Consider the following 18105-nt stretch of genomic DNA (forward strand, 5'->3'; position numbering starts at 1 on the left):
TGCTGATTTCCTGAGTTAAGTCTCATATACTTGTATTGCAGTACTGCAACTTCATATGCTAACTTGGGACTCTAAGAATGCTGCTGTTATTTACTGCTAAATCCTGCATTACGTTTCTCATTGCATAATTGAGTTTTACTGTCTCCAGAGCCTCTGAGAACTGAGTTTGCATTATTCCACACATATTAAGTCAAACTTTATCTTAGCTGCCCTGATGCAGAACCAGACTTTCCCTTTAAGGATCAAAAGAAAGGAACAATCTGTGAGATTACTGCAAAAAGAAGAAAAAATGTTAAAGTCAGATTATCTGTTGAGCCATCTAGCGTGTGGATGGCACCTCATATCAAACATATACCAGCACTTAACAATTAAACAAAAAAGAGCACACAAGTCAGATGACAGTAAAGATGTGAAACACCAGTAGTAAATTTCACAAAATGTATTTATTAAAAAGTTAAGCACTTTTATCCACTATTGTTTTTTGGACTTCGTCAGAACTAAAAAAAATATGTGCCCGTATTTTAAACAGCATTTGTTCCATACCTAATCAGACAAAAAGAACCGATTTAAAGGTATATCATAACAAAAATGTATACGCTATTATATCGCCTCCATTAAAATATGAATAAATTAATATAAAAACTTTTATGTAATTATAAATGAAACAAGTGTATTGTGTTGCACACATTTCCAGTAATTTCTAATAAATATGTTCATATATGTAACACCAAAAATGTTAAAATAAATCAACTACAAACAAGAAAATGAACAATGTTTAGATAATGTATCTGTAGAGTTTGTGTCTCACACATCCTTTAGAGTTTGGCTGCTCAAATTTTCAATACTGGGTTAATAGAAACAAATTCATTAATGCCTGGTTTTAATGGAAGCATCCAGTTTGAATTGCCAAAGCAAGTCTTTGTATTCAAGATGTGCTTCTCACCTGCCAGCTCTTGGGTCAGCAGTTACAATATCTACTATAACAATGAGAAACTTTTTAAAGTCCTTACAGACTAAAGAATGTTTATACAAAGCACGTCTCTCACTCATTAATGCCATATGTATATATGCACATATATATACTATGTTTTGAGGGAAAGCTCAGTCTTGCTGATATAAAATGCAAAGCAGTTTCAACATTTCGCAAGACAGGCCTGTGCTTTTGAGTGTGTTCTTCAGTGTTAGTGAATTACCCCTGAAAATATAAGTGCATCATTTACAACTACCACATTTGGTAGTATCTTTATTTTGTTTTTGTTTTTCAGAATCTTACCAGGGTGGTTGTGCTCGAACATATTTTTTAAATTCTCACAAGTCTTATAAACACAAAAAAGAGCAGTCTCCAAAAGTTGCTATTGCCATCTTCTTTGCTTTAAATATATTTCACTTGTTTTTTTGTTTTTTTTTTAAATATTTATGGCCTCACCTGAACCCTAGTGGTATTGTAGTGTTACTTCTCATTCAAATGACCCATAAGTATGGCTAATTTTATGTCCTTCTACCTTGCTATTATCATTCTGTAATCCTAAACCCAACAGTAGTTTATATTTTACCTTCCCAATTATGTAATACATCGCTGAAGACCCCTTCTATCAAGGTCTTCAGGTAACCCCTCTCCAAAAACATCTTTTTAAGCATTATTGCCTCGGCTTCAAAGACTGAATTGTTAGAAGCCCAACTGGGCAATCTAATGCATTGCCCTTTCACTAAAATGTTTTTTTTTTTTTGGTTATAAGGATGTTTATTGGAGTAATGAAGATAAGAGCTACTGAATGTGAGTTTTATTTATATATATATATATATATATATATATATATATATATATATATATATATATTAGCTATATTAGATATAAATCCCCCTTCCATCCTTGTAATCATGGTATCTAAATAATTTACATTATTTTTATTGTACTCATGTGTATACTTAAGAAATTTGTAACTCTACATAGGTACAGTATAAACTCATTCACCATTTATATGGTCTGTCCCATAAAATGAATGTATCATCAAGGTACCGCAAACAGAGCTTACAATGTGGAAAAATATCTTGTTATCAAATACATATTTTACTTCCCATCTATACAAGACAAGGCTGGCAAAAACTGGGGAACAAGCAGCACTCAGTACTATCCCTTTGATTTGCTTGTGGAATGCTCCTTCAAAAAAAAAAAAAAAAAAAAATATATATATATATATATATATATATATATATATATGTGTGTGTGTGCGTATATTTATATATATATATATATATATATATATATATATATATATATATATATATATATAAAATTATTATCCAAAATTAAATTAATAAATTCAAAAATCAACCTAATTTCCTCAGATGATGAAAAAATTATAGCTTAATAATGCATCATTGAACAATTGTATTCCAATATCTTGTGGAATACATGTAAATAAGCCTGTAACACTGATTGTTAAAAATCCAGCATTGCTGTGGAAGAAGCTATTTTTAATTCTCCCCAGAAAATCCCAAGAATCCTTTAGCATATGTGACATGTGTAGAAACACAGTTTTAAGTGGTCTGTCACTGAATACAACCAAAGGATAAATATTTGAACCTTGTGCCATCACTATTGGTCTAAAAGGCAGTTCCATAATGTTTTTTAGATCATGGATATACCAAATCATTTGGGGATTGTTGGATTTGTTATCTTAAGAAAATTAAACAGGTTGACTGTTTTAACCCCTTGTGTAAGTCAGTCTTCCAACTTGCAAATAATATTGACCTCATTTCTAGAGACATATAAATATACATCTGAGTCCTGGAGCATGTCAAGCATAATGCCTATATAAACAATAGAATTAACCGTACCGCCACCCTTAGCTGGTTTCAGTATATGTATTGTTTGATCATTTTTAGACTGTTTAAAATTACATTTTCTCTGTGTGTTAAATTGGAAGCCCAAGATGTCTGACAACCTTTGTGACACATATAAATATCTATCTTACAGGCTTTCCCAAAGGCCTGGACAAGGGATGCATGACAGGATTATGTCTACTTTTCTTTTTAAATCATAACTCTTTACCTTTATGTTCAACATTTGATTCTGCAACTAGTGACACTGGTGTTGGAAGGGCCATGTGGGGGGTGGCTAATGGCAACGTGCCCATCCTGGGGGGGAGCCCTCCTAGCCACAAAGCAATATAGCAACATTACAATCCTGGAGGGCTATATCCTGAAAATGTGGGTGTACAACTTATAGGCTGAGTATGTGTGGAAGGACACATGCACCTACTGATGCAGACCTAATGTGGAGCCCACTGGGCTGCCAAGAAGGGTAGGGGATAGGACTTACTCCTGGACAGCAAGAAGATGCTGCACAAGCCCTCATACACTGACCAGGTTGAGCTTAAGGAGAGGCTAAGGTAGTTCTGGTAGACCCAGTAAGGATAGATTGTGGTGGCTGATGGCCAGTTGCAGGGAAGGTAGAGAAAAAAAAAACACATTGGGAGTCAAAATAAGATTGTTTTTTTTCTTTTTTGCTTTTTAACCTAGTAATCTAGTCACAGTATCATTTGGACAGAGACTCAGCTGAGATGATAAAGTTTAAGAATATACTGAATTTCATCAATGCCAATATTAAAGCTCCTTATACACGTATGATTTGATACTACTTATATTGATTCTTGTATATACATTTCCTTCCTTCCTTACAGCAAAAAGGATTTTATTTTAAAATCAGAGCTGAAATTTAAAACTAATATATATATATATACAGACATCAGTTAAACCCTTTGCTTTATCTTATTTTATCCATAGTGTTTCAGTACAACAAAGCAAACTATTCATTTCTTTAAATTGTGCTTTTGGGGAGAAGATGCTAGAGACTATTTGGAAAGCACTGAACACAGTATGAAGTTTTTCCTTAACTCTGTCAAAGTGTAAGCAGGAGGACAGACTGGGACCCAGCACCAGTCCAAGATGATGTAAGATTGTACTGCCGTGAGTAGCATACAGAAATATTTGAATGCACTTTAATTAGATTATGCTTCGTCTACTCTAGCTTATTTTCCAAACAAAATAGCAAATGATTTTAAGAACACTGGTACAGGGGTCTTGAATCTGTAAAGAAAAATAAAGGTAGTTGCCTCTCTCATGTAGTATAGGGATAAAGCCTGAATTATGACCCAGCTGACTCAGGTTCAGTTAGCAGGACAGGGAGGGAAGGGCATTTACCATCCTATTGTGGGTGAGTGGACTTGCGGACATCTCCTGTGCTGATTCCTGGTGAAGGCTGGGGATGGCACCTACTAGGCATGCCTAGAAGAGGGGAATAAGATGGAAATATGTCTGAGCTACCACTGAGGCTGGGTGATATGCAACACATTTCCATTGCACACCACCCCTCAGGCATACCACTAGATCCATGAGGGAGTGAGGAGTAACATGGGTAGGTCAAAAAGCAAAAAGCCACTTGGCTGGCAAAATGACAGCATAACCGCCCCATGATGTCTTTTAGTTCCTTATTGGCCCAATAGAAAATTGCAGGTATTGGACCAAGGGTAGTTTGCTATGCCATCAGAACCTGCAAGGATGTGGGCCAGTGGCATGGCTGTGAAAATAAAGGAAGGAAAGCAAGAAGAGAGCAAAAAAAAAGCTAAACAAAGGTGAACTTGCTCTAAATATTGCCAGATCATTTCTGCATAAAATGGTTTGCATAATTGATATTGGCAGGCTTAATGAAGTTAAAGAAAATACAGAACAGCAAAGGAACCAAGACTGGTTGCTGTGTGAAACCCTGCTGAAGTAGAAATTGTTCTCAAATATAGTCCTGCAGAAAACTCCATCTATTCTGTTTCGACAGACGACTTATGAATCAAGAGAATGCATTGTTTGCTGTTCCATGGAACTTAAGTTCTTTTATCAGAATAGTTTGAGGATCAGAGTCAAAAGCCATGCTCAGGTCTGCAAACACCAATCCATGTCATAACAGATTCAGCTGGATAAGGTCAGAAAGGCGTCTAGCGTATTATGCCATATCCAAACCTATGTTACATATTCATTAGTCTCAATGCATTAAGCTGTTCGGTGACTTAGTAGAAATTGATGTCTCAAATATTTTGCCCAGAATGAGTAAGAAGCAGACTAGAAAAAAGTTTGATCCATTTAAGTTAGAGGTGTTTTTGGACAGAGGAAGTTTAATAGCTCCATTACAAACTCTTCCAAATGTGTTAGTGGTAAAAAAAATTAAGAAAATGGGAAAAATATATGGATATTTTACTCCATTTAAGTCTGGCAGTTAGCATAGGGGAATAAAGCTCTGCCTTGCTAATGAGCTGCTTCCTGCGCCAAGGGTACAGGGTCTGAATCATTCTATCTTAATTTCCCTACTGTGTGACCTTAACCACTTCACTTAATCAGGTAGTGTTTTAAAATAGTTGGGAATTTTGGCTAGACTGTATAACCATCTCCAGGACTGCATTCCCAGTAGCTGCCTATGAACCTCTGAAATTTCCAGTAACTTTAAGACTGCTGATGCAGCTCAGCATGTAAATGAACTTCTTTTTCCAGGCTACAGTTAATGAAGGTCATGGGTTCAAGTCCCCTAGAAGCTGACTATTGTTGTATTTATCTAAAAGTCGTCAGAGAGGAATAAAGCAGTGATTAGTTAATGAGCTGTTTCCTGTGCCAAAGTTACAGGGTTTGAATCTTCTCATCTTCATCTGTCTACTGTGTAATCTTGAACAAGTCACTTAACAAACAGTGCTAGGGGGAAATTGGAAATTTGAACTAGGCTCCTTAATGATCTCCTGAACTGTATGCTAAACAACTACCTATGACGTTTAGTTAACAAAGTCACTTTCAACAACCCTGTGGAATGAAAATTCCTGAACAAAACTCATTGAAACTGAGGCACGTCTCTATCAAAGCATGAAATTATCATTTTTGATTTAAATGACTTGTACTATCATGGAATAACATGGCTTAGGAATCTGCTGATTTTGCTATGGATATGTGACCATGGATTTAGCATATATAACTAAGGGGGTTCAAGATCTTTTTTCTTTCGTATATACCCCCTCCCAAAATACCAATGTTTCCTGATATCAGCATTTATTTTATTTTATTTTTTACATTTGTTAATGAGATAAGCTCACTGGACATGTGTCCCATTTCAGGGGTGGTCCAGGAAAACTATTTGGCCAAGTGACGTGTTTAAAGTTTCACCGCAGGCAAATGGAGGGTGAAGGAATCCAACCCTATACCCTTGACTGTGATAACAAGACCAGAGCCTTAACCCCCTAAACTAACCTCCTGTCTAATAAGGCTATTTATTTGATGGCTCTTGCAACTTCCTTATTCAGATCCCATACATTTCTAAACTTTTTCTATATAACAATTTTCTTTAACAATAATGTAGGTCACTATTACACAGACAAAATATTGTATACAAACTTCATAAATTATGTTGCAGTGTCAAACACAAATGTCATCCCTTCATCAAAGTCTTGTGACTGCTATCAACAGATTTGTATTACAAGTTATATGACCTTTACACATGTATCAGTAGTTTAAATTCAAAATATGTAGTATCTTCATGTGCCAATTAAAAATGGAATAGAAGTACATAATTTGCTAAAACTTAAAATATTTAATCCCATTGTGGCAACTGGAACAAGAGGACATTTAAGATATAAGTAAACCACATACAATGACATTATATGTTTTAGTACTTATCAAGAGTAACTGATAATGTTGTCCTTTGAAAAATGTCCATTATTATCTTGCAACAAAACCACTCCTCAAGGATAACAAGACTATACGTTCACTGTTTTTTTTTTTCTTTTAATGAAACACTTCATCAGAAATGAACAGTTATCAACAGTTAACTCTGACCTCTTAAATATCTCAAAAAGTCACAACAAGTGAATACCAAGAGAAATCAAGCCAATCTGCATATATATAACTTTGATGACTTCACCTTCACCATATATTTAATATTAGTCATGTCATTGAGACCTGGTGCTGCTCTGAAACCAAGCATTACCTGCCAAAAAAGTTCTTTTGTTTCCAAAAATTTGTCAGTTTCTGCTTTAGAATAACCAGAATGAGTACGGTCCAAAAATTTGTTTTTAAATTCATAAAATTAATAGAGTGCTTTTACAGTGCATTTGTGATGTCTTTCTTATTTATTGTCTGTTGATGTTCATACCTGTTTTTGACAGATATTTATGCCGATACAAAATTCCTCACAGGATTCACAACTAGTCAGATATATATTTACAGTTGAAATGTCTTTCTCCTAAATTTTTATTTTGTCCTGCAGTAGTAATGTATGGAATATTTGTCATGTATTTGCACATTTTACATGATCAATAGGAATTAGTAAGATGTTCTACTGTAATTATGTTATTCCTTGTATTTTTTGTTTTCCTCCCTGCTTAGTGGTGGTTTGTAATATTTGCACTTCTTCTATAAGGAAAATTAGGTTTTGAATAAATAAATCAATTATTTTGTAAAATCAGTTTAATCACTAAACTGGGGGGGGGGGGTGGACTCGTTCTGTATTGTAATCCATCATTTGCTTCCCTTAAAGTTTGTCAGGTATTAAGAATGTCTGTTTCTAATAAAGAAAACAGTCAAAAAGTGCCTATAACGTAGAGTAAAACACCGAGGTAGTTTTCCAGGCTGAATTTTATTCCAAATACACACAAAACTTCACATGTAAAAAGCACACATAAATGCCTTTGCAGTACATGCGTTTTCGTCTCTGTAATCAGACCTCCTCAGATGACCAGTGTTAATTACAATGCTGCTTTACATGATCAGTTTAAAAAATATTCCCATTTTAACTCCAGGAAACATCCCCCTTTTTTCTACTCTTTCTCATTTTTGCCTTGCTCACACTTATCCTCTTGCTTTTATTCACCCAGTCCTCTATTGCTTCTGGCATTTGTTGTAGATTTCTCAATAAGGTCTGTTTGTCTGCTGTGGAGTAGACAGAGGATTATGGTTGCCAGGGGCTGCTCCCACCTTCCACCTCTTCAATTCTGCCATCCATCATAAATGTTTCTATTTAGCTTGTTTAGTCTGAATTTGTCCAGCAGTTCACTTCTGAGTCACCAGAACCACCCAACACACCTTCCACCCATCTCCTTAGGGCTCTCCCTTGTCTGTATCTGGTTCTGCTTCTTCCTCTGTTTTTATGCCTAAATCTCCTGTTTTGTTGTTTCTCCACCAGCAATTTGTCTCTTTCCTCATCTCCTTGTGGTTGTCTTAGTTTATTTTCTGCTTAAGTCTGTTACTGGCATGTGGCCCCTCTGTACCTCCTGGTCTTGTCTTTTTCTCTGCTAGGGTTTCAGCAACTGAAATTACATGTCCTCCCAGTGTTCCTACCTCATCTTTCTAACATTAAACTTTGCTCTTCCAGTCCATGCCTTGCAGACAATTTTGATTTTTGCTGCCTAGGTTGTTTAGTTCTCTGTGATGCCTTAGTTTAAACTTCTGATCATTCTCCATATTGTCTAGCCTGAACAATTCAGTTTCCTGCAGTGCTTTCAGAATTGCAAGATGTTCCATTCATTCTTGGATCATTTAATAGGTCCAGTATAGCTGTCCTTCTGTGATCAAGTGTTTCTGAGTAATCCTTCACCAGATTTATGAAAATTTTTTTTACCGCAAAGGAATAGAAACATACCAAAAATACCAAAACTTGCTTGCGTCACTTTCTTCTGCTGCTTGCTACCATTACACTCTATGTATCCTTTCTGACAGTATTTCATGATTTATTGGTATCAGAAATCTATCATGTAATAACTGCATTACAAATTGCTGAAGTTCACTGACTTTTTTTGTATTCCAGTTATTCTATTACTCTTTCCTGACCAATTCTCACAATCATCCATCTTTTATCCCTATCTTTATATTACGTCTACTAGTTCCTGTATTCTGTGAATCTATTCCTGCAGATCAGTTTTAATTGCTGCTTTTTTTTTTCCTACAGATCTTGCAACTTCCCTTGAAGCCTTTCCACTTCTGTTGTTTTTCTATTGTTTGTTTTAAAAACCTCATATCCCGGCCAACAGTGATTACCTTTTCAAGCAAAAATGCAGAATTACTATTTATTCACAGCTTTTAAGCCAGCCATCTGTTCCTCCTTTTGTTCCTGCTCACTAATCTTTCCTTCTGGATTGTTTTTCCTTTCTCCCTGGGAACACTATTTTTATCCAAGTTTCTACTTGCCCGGTTCTGAGCTTTGGTGCTTAGGGCAGCCATCTTAGCTGCGCTCTCAAGTACTCTCCAAAATGCTTCACTATTTTATTGAACATTCCATGAAAGGGTATTAAGCTTGCATGGTTTGTTTTAAAATTTCTTATTTTGTTATGTAGCTATGTACACATGTCCTAGAAAATCTGTAGCCCTGCATTTCTACTTTTATCCACTGTTCTTATCCTTTTTTCATCACCAGCTCTCTTTCCTTCACTAATACAAATCTGCTGTCATTTAGTTCCAGCACAAAACTTTCCAATTCCTTCACATGGACAGTTTCATTATTGCCACACATTTTATGGTACACCTTCTGGATCATTTTCCTAAGTCATCCAATTTGTTGCATTGTCATTTAATCATATTTTTTAGTTCTTTCAGCCACCCGTTTCATTCCTACAGTTCTACCCTCAGTACAGCTCCTGCTTCCTCAATGACTTGCATTTTATTTTCCTTCTATCAACCTCATTTTGCTGGAACTCTATCATTTGGCACATTGCTCCTATGTCCTCTCCTGCCCCCAACATCAGTTTTTGGAACATTGTGCATAGCTGTTCCTCCTCTAAGAAGTCTGCTGTTACATTATCTGTTCCTGCTCTTCCGTCCTGCTTTTTTCCTTTTTCATTGCTGAGAATTACTTTTATTTCCTTTTTATCTCAGCATGTTGCCTAGAACATTTTGGGCTCAAGCAGCCATACTGCATGGGCTGTCTAGCACTACCCCCCCACAAACACACACACATATACACACTTACCCCATGATCATATTGCATTTTTGCTGGCTTTTTTGTGTAGCCTTCATTCTTTCAATATCTTTGCAATTATGGTGTATCCTCAAAAATGCATTGTGTTCTTAACAAATGACTGAACTTATGAAGACTATTCACTTTTATATTTTATAGACATCATATCCACCTTTCACATTGACTGCACTGGTTTGCTTTGGATTGTCTGATGTAGTTATCTCCAATGTTATTTCTATTTCTGTCTCAGTATATATAATTTCATTGGGGTTCTGTAACCTATGTATATTATCTTGTTTTATATGCATTAAATCTAATCTTCCTTATGCCTTGGTATTTCCTTAAACCTGTAAGTCCCTTCTTATCTTATCCACTACACCATTTGTGCTGTATCATATCTCAGTGCAGCATAATCAAAAAGACATACAGTAGAGAGTCGATTATCTGAACTAATTGGGACCTCGGGTACTTTGGATAATCAAACTGTTTGGATAATTAAACATATAACTGAACCGGATAAAAAAACTTCTAAAATCTTGTTTTTTTTTTCTGCATGCAGGAATATACTTTTCAACCATTCAACGACTCCATTGGAAAGTAAAGAATATTTTTCACACACGAGCTGGTTACAAGCTCATAAAACATGTTCAAGGAAATATATATACAAAATGTTTACATATTGAGACTTTATGATTTTTCCTACCCAAAAACTTTGGAAGGCTGGTTCTGATAATAGATGTTTCGGATAATCGACGTTCGGATAATCGACTCTGTACTGTAATTTTACTTCCAGTCCCTTTACAGATTAAATTGTCTAGTTCCAGAAATGAATGTATATTATATATTACTTTGCATATTTATTTATTTAAATAGTGTTGTACTGGTTGTCCAAGTGGAGGCCCAGGAACACTGTTTGATTAAGTGACTTGTTTAGAGTTACACAGCAGCCAAAATGAGACTGAAGGACTCAAACCCAGGGCTATAAAAAGAACTTCACCAGAAGCTGTTAGCCTTAATCCTCCATGCTAACTACTGCTTTAACTATACTGCATTTATTGCACTTTCCAAGCTCAGTTGTCTATCCATTTTTATCAGAATACTGTACTGCATATGTTAATAGTTTAAGTTATTGAGATGAAACTTTCAGATGAATTAATATTAGATGGAATCTCTACACTGTATGCCAGTTTCAGAATGAGGAAAGTTATTATTCTATATGTAAATTATTTTAGCAAAGAAACACAGTGGTGGATCCAGGGATTTGCAAAAGGGGGGTGCAGCCTGGTTAGTTGACTACTGGGGTGTAAGTGGGAAAGTGGACACTGGGTTTGGTGGTTGTTCACCTTAAGAAGCTCTGACATCACGTGTGGAAAGACATCAATTTACATTGACTTGCACATGATTTTGCTGTGGATATGGTAGTAGAAACAGGTAATCCCTGTGCAGCGCACAGCATATGTAGAAATAGTACAAGCATTTTCAGTGCTTGCCTGGAAAAGATGATTGGTTGCCCATACCAAGTCATAGTCTCCTTCCATGTCATGCCGCAAATATGCACTGTTATAAACTTGGAAAGAAACCCTCTGAAGGTGGAAATAGCCACACTGAAATGCATGTTATTGTGTTGCAGCATAAAATATGTACCACAGGCACAGATGCTTGGATAAATTAGTAAAAGCTTCATTTAATGGATGTATCAAATAACTAAACTCGTAAAACTCTCCTAAGCAGACCATAATGTTTTTTGGATTGTTTACTCTTCTTTCTATGGTTTTAAGCACAATTAATTTTCTTTTATTAGTGTTTTAATAATAAAAGTCCTACTATACCTTTTCTATCCTTTCAACAAATTCTAGAGTGGGTGTGGGAAAGGGGGCAATGCTGGTCTCCAGGAGTTCAAAAATGCAAATGTCTGTTGTCTTCTTTCTCAAGTCAATGTCCATTGAATTTTTTTATTCTTTGACTTCAATGTTTCCAAGTTCATGGTCATCTGAATTTGAGTAATTTTTCTCTTCCAACACATCTTCTTTGACACTGAACGTCTGTCATGTCAAACTTTCACTCAGCTTGGATTGCAGTCACCCTAGCTTCAGCATTGGGAAATCATATTGGGTGAATGCAGTACTTTCTACAAGTGTGATTTATAATTGGAACAGTCTCTGTAGCAATGGCCATTTGTGAGACTTCAGTACAAACTGACATTTTTAAATACAATTTCTGCTGTCTTGTTTTCTATAGTTGCTGGCAACTTAAATGCAACAGTGTTACATTATCATTTTGCAGGATGTTGAACTATTCGACTGATGGTTCAGCCTTATTAGCAAAGCTTTCTAGTGTCCATGTAACGTCACTCTTCAGTATGTTTAGCTGTAGTTAGAGAATATGTTTTACATGTTAGTGATGTTCATGTCCTTGTCAACTTAATATGTTGCCTTTAATGCAACTGACTTCTGTAGTGGTACTACTGATGGAATTCTGTGATCTTATCTTTTCTGTTTCTGTCAGGTTTTCTCCCATTTTTTGGTCTTTAGTCATGTTCATTTGTACCTAGAAGTTTCCCTTAATATAACTCTGACTCACTATGTTGTCTGAGGAGTAGATGCCTTCTGTTATGGCAGTACTCTGACTACTAGTACTTCTCTTACTTTCTATGTTGCTTGTGGAGTACATGACTTCTGTGGTGGTAGTACTATGAATGACTATTAGTACTTCTTTTACTTTCTATGTTACCTGTGGAGTACATGACTTCTGTGATGGCAGTGCTATGACTTCTCTGATGGTACCTCTATGACTTTCTATGTTGTCTGTGGAGTAGATGACTTCTGTGAGGGTAGTGCTCTGAGTTCACTGAATTCTCTGACTCTTTAGATTGCCTTTGGAGTAAATGAGTTCTTTCACTGGTTGAACTCAAAGGTCATTTTCTGTTATAACACCTTTAATCACCCAGAATTATTATGTACTTTATGTTTTTAGCTACATATCCTTGGGGAACGACAGGAATGTTTTCAAGACTTAATCAATCCTAATACTGGGATTTTTTATTTCTTCCTTCTGAAGTCATTGTCCAAATTTAGTCATTTAGCGGTTTTATAAACTTTCATATTTTTCCAAAAATTCATGTCTCTTCAAGAAGTCAAGGTAGTGTAATTCAATGGTTTTCTCCTTTTACACACATTTTTCTAGATGCTGAACTCTATTTACACAAAGGACAGGAACTCTCCCTTTTGTAAATGCTGCAGACATGGCCTTTGTTCCCTGTTATCAACCATGGAATGAATGTAAATCTCCATTATCTAACACAGCCTCTCATGTAGGTATCCTCAGCTGGTATGATTCATGCAAACAGCATAAAATAGCACAGTTTCCCATGATAAACAGTTAATGTGTTATACCATCAAAAGATACATAGAAAACTATACATGAGTGGTGAGCAAGTCAGTCTCTTTATCAAATCTCTGTTTTGTGAGTGTAACTCTAAGTATTTCGTAATGTCCTCTATTTTCCCATGCTATACTGCAGTATATATCACAAACTTTCAGTCATGCTAATGTTCAATTCTTAATTAAGTGGATTAATAAGTAGCATTCTTCTTGGTTGTCTTTCTGCAAATAAATAAATTACTGAAGAATCAGGGTGTCTCTATGCATAAACAGCAACACTAAACTTTTAAGGCGCTCTTGTCCCATGGTACTCTGGAGTTCAGACTTTATCATTTTTAATGCTGAATTAGCCCTCTCTGCTCCAGCAGTTGTGACTGGAGTGAGCAAGAGGGTATTTAATATGAATGAAATGTTTGGAAATCTGCTGATATTAGTTTGCGAATATGTCTGCTTCGAGTCACTTGGCAGTGCAGAATTGGCTGATAAAGCTCCCCATGTCCTTTTCCACAGTCTGAGCTCTTGGTGGAATATTGTTGGTGAAGGCAAGTCAAAAATAGTTTAAAGTGAATACTCTCTTTTTAATGTTAAGCTGTTCAAGTTTGATGGAATAAGTGTGAATCCTAGAATAGCTGTTGATGCCATTGTAGTGAATCGGCTGGAAAGTTAGTATGTCCATACTATAACAATGTCTGTTAAGTCCATATTAGGCCCCTTACTATTTTCTATATTTATCAACGACCTTCATTTAGCAATCCCCCAAGCTACATGCATACAATATGCAGATGATTCAACACTTAATATGCTCAGCCACATCCATACCTGAGCTTTACTCCCTTACCCAATAGGTCTTTAACACAGTTGAACTATGGTTTACTCAACACTGTCTCCTGCTAAACCCTAAAAAAACTAAACTCCTCCTTTTCACTCCTACTAGTAAGTCCCCACCAATAAACCTCACAGTAACATCCAGTAACAGCACTCTTATATCCCCAGACTCAACTACCAAACTACTTGGTATCACCATAGATAACAACCTTAACTTTGGCACCCACATTAATAATACCTTAAAATCTGTTAACAGAAGACTGGGCTCTCTCTACAGAATCAAACCCTTTTTCTCTCCTGTAGCAAGAATCACTATTGCACACTCACCTAATTTCTACTCTCCTTTATGCCTCACCCATATACACTAACCTCTCTAAAACCAACTTTAATAAAATGGAAAGTGCCTACAATAGCATAGCCAGATTTGCCACAGGAAACCCTTTCAGAACTCACCACTGTATCAACCTAAAGCAACTAGGATGGCTTGAATTACAAAATCAGCTTAAATTCCACCAACTTACCATTGCCCACAAAACCCTCTTCCGTCCTATGGATACCCCTATACTATCCACCCTCATTGTCCCATACAACAATCTTAAGACCTTACGTTCATCACAAAGACTTCTGGTAAATATTTGTAAATCTAACAACAGGGCTGGAGACTCTCTCTTCTGTAATACTGTTGGAAAATCCTGGAACCTTCTTCCTATTGAACTTTCCTCTGTTCCCTCAATATCACTCTTCAAAAACAAACTGAAACTTTTTCTCAGAACACAGTGGTTATGCCCTTGTACTAAACCTGACTGATCTACTACCTTTCCTCCTTGGATCTACCTACTCTCCTCTTTTCTATATTCCAGTTCCTTTTCTTAGTAACAACTAACTTATTCCTTTCTGGATCTTTTCTTATTATCTCCTCATAACTTCTTTAATCAAACCTGTTTTTAACACATATTCTGAATATTGCAGCTCATACTTTTGTTATCCTTCTTTATACCAACCGCCTTTTAATAACTTTTCTACTCAGCTGCTATCTTTTACATGTTATAATGCAACTATATCTGTATTATGTTGCGTTTTTTTACTTAGCACTACAATAAGAACAAATGACCAATGAGATTATTCCTCATCTTTTTTCTAGCAATGTTTAACATGAAATTAATCTTGTATATGTTATTATATTTGTGCTTCTTCGGAACTTATCTCCCTGGAACTCTGAGATTTCTCCTGGTCTTTCTTTCTAAGAATGTTTAACATGAATTTAATCTTTGTATATGTGATTATATTTTCTTTGTGCTTCCTCTGAGCTTATCTCCCCGGGCCTCTACTGAAAATGGACATAAATCCAGTTAGACTAGCCTGGTCAACAAATGTAAAATAAAATAATAAATAATAAATAATAAGCTCATGAATAAAGTGATCCAGGAAGGAAATAAAAATTGCTCTTCTCCAGTACACTTTTGAAATCTCTTTATCAACATTGTTCTACATAGTTTTTTTGTTACAGAAACGCGCCTTACTGTAGAAGCTCCCTATTTCTGACATTTTTCTGAACATATTCCTAAACTCATGCTCAGTGTTTGCACAAGTAGCCCGCAGTTTATCAAGTGCAAAGCTGACTTGCTCATATGTGTACAGTATGTCTTGTGACAATCCTTGCAGAAGCTTGTTAGGGAGCTTAGTAAAGCCAAGCAAGAACCTTGCTGACGGGAAAGAAACAATAAAGCACGACTTAGTAATTGAACTATAAAGCCCACTGGCATCTATCAAAGTTTTTTTGTCCCAATGTGGTCCTCTGTTATTCATAATAATGTCTAAACAGTGAAGGAGTGCTTCATAGATATGGTAGAAGTCATCAAAGGATGTATGTCTCTCCACTCATCTGGTCTCGCAAAGCAATTTAAGCTTTTCTTTTTCTATTGAGTTTTGGCCACTTGCTTTTTGCTGTAAATTCATGTTCTGCACTGATTCCTCTAGACATCTTTGCCTTTTTGGGGAGTAGTTTAAAAACAAACCAACTTCTTTCATTACGTTTAACATTATTCATACTTATGGAACTTGACAAGCCTTTGAAAGTACAAGATTCTGCTGGTGACTAGCACCATGGAAAAAATAGCATGTGGTACTTTTTCTTGAAACAAAGCTGCACAGCCTTTCTGTGCTCCAGCCATGTTTCCAGAACCATCATACCCTTGAGCTCTGCAGTGCTCAAGATTCAATGTTAACTTTGTTAGGCATGCAACCAACTTATTGCAGATCTCCTCTCCGGTCACAGATTCACATGCAATAAACTCTGTGAATCTCTCCACAGGATGGTCATTCTTCACATATGGCAGTATAACTCCAAGTTGTTCCCAGTTGCTTATATCTGCAATTTCATCTGCTTGGATGGAATAAAAGGGTCCAAGAGGCTGCTGTTTAATATACTGTATTATCTGCTGTTGAATGTATTCTTTAATACACTCTAGCAGTGCATTTTATACTGTTTTTGAAATATATGTTGCATTCTTTTGGCATGTCTGCAAGTGGGTTTGTAAGTCTCTGTCACCAGTGTCAATTTTGGAAATCAACTAGAGATCTGAAGTTTCCTTTGTTGACAGTACAGTCAGACATTATTCTGTACTTTGGAGCTACTGTCACCCACAATGACTTACCCTCAGAGTCTGAACCTTCTCCATTTTTATGGCCTTATTGAAAATTTTGAAATTTAGTAATTTGAAAAGAGACTGTTGATGTAGTTCTCGCTTGGCTCCTGAAGACATGGCAGCACTTTTTCCTGACATACTGCAGCTCATTTCAAAACAAGAATTAACTGCTTCTGTATCTAATGTACAAAATAAAAAAATGTCAAGTACTACTGACTTAGGCAATGGCCACAAAAACACGTTTATTATGCTGAAGAAAGAATGCATATAAAACATTTCGCAAATGAATGCATAATCTGTTCTCTGCTTTGGCATGTTGCAATTACTTTACAAAACTGTTTCTGTCTGAGTGGTACACTACTCATGGTTATCTTAGTCACTGCTAGAAATGAATTGTGCTCTGACACTACATTTTCCTAATTAATTTAACTATCTGTGGTAATTGTAAGAATATCTGGAATATATAACTCATTAACATCTGTGCAGAGTGGAATGTCACGCTTCTGTCATCCTACAGACGTCTTTGCATTACACAGCGTTTTCTGGACAAATAAACTTAAAAGGCATAAGAAAAGCTGTAAATATTTTTTAAGCAAGGACAGATATTAAAATGTATAAATGAACACATAAAATGTACAAATAGCAATGCTATGAGTTGGAAATATTTCCTTACTGTGATAATACTGCAGTCATAGTCTTTCTATAAATGTTACTGTATATTGTACTGTGTACATACACATAATTATAGTTTTGCTAAACTTTCATGAATTGTCATTGTCTGTACAACCTAGACATATATTGTTCATTTTTGTCAATCTGACATAAGCTATAACAATACAGAAAGAAATTCCTCTTTGAGCACAACATCATTGAAATGTAATTTCAGACCAATGATAACTCACCTTGCTCTGAGGGTGTTGATGGAGGAGGATAGAGAAGGTCATAAGGAGTTGCATTGTGTCTTTGTGGACTTAGAGAAAGCATATGATAGGGTGCCTAGAGAGGAGTTGTTGTATTGTAGAAAGTTGAGAGTGGCAGAGAAGTATGTAAGAGTGTTACAGGATATGTACAAAGGCATTGTTACAGTGGTGAGGTCTGCGGTAGTTTTGATGGATGCATTCAAAGTGGAGGTGGGATTACATCAAGGATCAGCTCTGAGCCCTTTCTTATTTGCAATGGTGATGGACAGGTTGATAGACGAGATCAAACAGGAGTCGTTGTGGACTATGATGTTTGCGAATGACATTGTGATTTGTAGTGAGAGTAGGGAACAGGTTGA

At 36.0% G+C, this 18105-nt stretch overlaps 1 protein-coding gene across 1 annotated transcript in view; it reads left to right on the forward strand.

Moving 5' to 3' along the window:
- PLPPR4 (phospholipid phosphatase related 4) overlaps positions 1 to 18105 on the forward strand; it is a 922943-nt gene that overhangs the window by 859253 nt on the left and 45585 nt on the right. The gene's annotated exons all lie outside the window — the stretch shown is intronic.

This window comes from Protopterus annectens, chromosome 10.part0 (assembly GCF_019279795.1).
Source record: "Protopterus annectens isolate FY-2018-M chromosome 10.part0, PAN1.0, whole genome shotgun sequence".
Classification (NCBI taxonomy): domain Eukaryota; kingdom Metazoa; phylum Chordata; order Ceratodontiformes; family Protopteridae; genus Protopterus; species Protopterus annectens.